Consider the following 2,500-nt stretch of genomic DNA (forward strand, 5'->3'; position numbering starts at 1 on the left):
ATTTTGCCCCAGGGTTTAGCTAGCTATATTTATCTGACGTACATAAAATGTACATTAGCATAGCTTTACAATGATATACAGTATGTGACAAAACAATGGAAACTTTTTCTAAATTTTCACAAACGGACTCAAAACCCAAAACTTTAATAGAAAATTTAATTTTTTTAGAATTTTATTTGTATGTATCCTTATATACCCAAACTAATAATATTTCATGAATATAATAAACTTATTTAAAAGAAAATAAAACAAGATTAAAATATTTGGGTTTCTTTTACTGCCAAAACAATGGAAACTTTGGTATTATCTTAACAAAATTGGTCAGAAACTCAGAATATAGTTTTGTATTTTTTACTTTATATTACTGCATGGCATCGGAGATGAATTGAAACAATAATTGTATAATAAAATTCATATGAAAAATTTTGCTATTCCCTTATAACCGCATCCTAAAAATCGTCCTTCCAATTAGAACTGAAAGGAAAGTTTTTAAGTCTATATCTTGGAAATACTGTTTTCCATAGATTTTCTCTAGGGTTGATATATGGTGATTAGGCAGGCCATTTTAATACAGGTATAATTTTCGAGTTTAGCCACTCGATTGCAACTCGAAAGTTGGCTTTTAGGTTATTATAGTTTTTAATTCTCCAAACTACGGGCCTAGTTTCCACAGAGGAAGAATACTTTATGTTTTTTAATGGAAATGTACCTTATACCTTACATAGTATATTTTTATAATTAAATACGTTCTATACCATAATTTTTCCACAGCCAAACTTAATATTCTTCGGGTCCAGCATCTTTCCACTTTGGCCGCCTTACAAATGTCCTACAATTAAATGTTCTAACTAAATTTGGACACGCCCATCAGTGGTGATGCCTAAACACGCTCACGTTTATACTAAGGAAAGGAAGTCAGGAAAATTCACCTAATATATTCACTCTTATCATAAGCAGTTTATTATTGAAAATGAGCAAAATCGGTTTACACCGGGAAAAGTTGTGAATCAAAATTTAAAACAACCTCGAAAAAAGTAGCATTTTTTACACACTATTTAAGATAATTCCATGAATCACCACATTTGCATCTACACAAGAGCTTAATCCCTGCTGAAAATTGCCAGAATCGGTTTAGAATTTCATATACCTCCTATACAAAAGTACATATTCCCGGAAAATGGGTTTTTTGTTAATAACTTCCTTCACAATGTCGATATCTTCACAAAATTTTGCAAATTAAAATCTTATGCCAATAGAATTCATCCAAAGAAAAAATTCTCTTGATCGGTCCATAATTGGACATAGCTCCCATACAAGGTCCCCTCCCGAAAATCACTTAAATGCAAATAATTCATTACCAAAATAATATATCCAATTAAAATTTGGTACAAATATTACACTCTCATAAAGAAATATTAATGTAAACATTTTTTCCGATCGGTCCATAATTGGTCATAGCTCCCATACAAGGTCCCATCCCGAAAATCACTTAAACGCATATAACTCATTACTTAATTAAGGTATCCATATAAAATATGGTATAAGTATTGTTCATATGCATATAAATATTGCAGTGAAAGGTTTTTTTGATCGGTCCATAACTGGTCATAGCTCCCATACATGGTCCCATCCCGAAAATCACTTAAACGCATATAACTCATTACTTAATTAAGGTATCCATATAAAATATGGTATAAGTATTGCTCATATGCATATAAATATTGCAGTGAAAGGTTTTTTTGATCGGTCCATAACTGGTCATAGCTCCCATACAAGGTCCCCTCCCCAAAATCTCTTAAACGCACACAACTCATTACTGAATTTAGATATCGATATATTGTTTGGTACAGGTATTGCCCATATGCATATAAATATTACTTTGAAAGATTTTTCCGATCTGTCCATAATTTGTCATAGCTCTCTACAAGGTCCCCTCCCGAAAATCACTTAAAACTACATAACTCATTAGTAAATGAAGATATCCATATGAAATTTGGTATATAAATATTACAGTGAAAGGTTTTTATGAATCGGTCCATAATTGGTCATCACTTAAACACACATAACTCATTACCAAATACTGATATCCATACATTTAGCAAAAATATTGCCCTTATATACAAAAAGTACACTATAACATTGTTTTACGATCGGTCCATATTTTGTCATAGCTCTCATACTAGGTCGCCTCCAGAAAATCTGTTAAAATCACAATATTCATTACCAAATAATAACATATATACAGAATTTTTATACCCTCCACCACCATCAGTGGTGATAGAGGGTATGAGACCCAACAAATATTCTGAGTCGATTTAGCTATGTCCGTCTGTCATGCAAATTACGAAATATCGCTAAGCGCTATAAAAAATAAAGAAAATGGCGTTTGTAATGTTCAATAAATCTTCCGATTTTTCTTTTAAAAACATGAGAAAACTTATTTCTTCAAATATTTGATCAATTAGAAATGTATTAATATAAAGGTAGCTGGTGGAGGGTA

The sequence above is a fragment of the Lucilia cuprina genome, chromosome 4 (assembly GCF_022045245.1).
Source record: "Lucilia cuprina isolate Lc7/37 chromosome 4, ASM2204524v1, whole genome shotgun sequence".
Taxonomy (NCBI): Eukaryota; Metazoa; Arthropoda; class Insecta; order Diptera; family Calliphoridae; genus Lucilia; species Lucilia cuprina.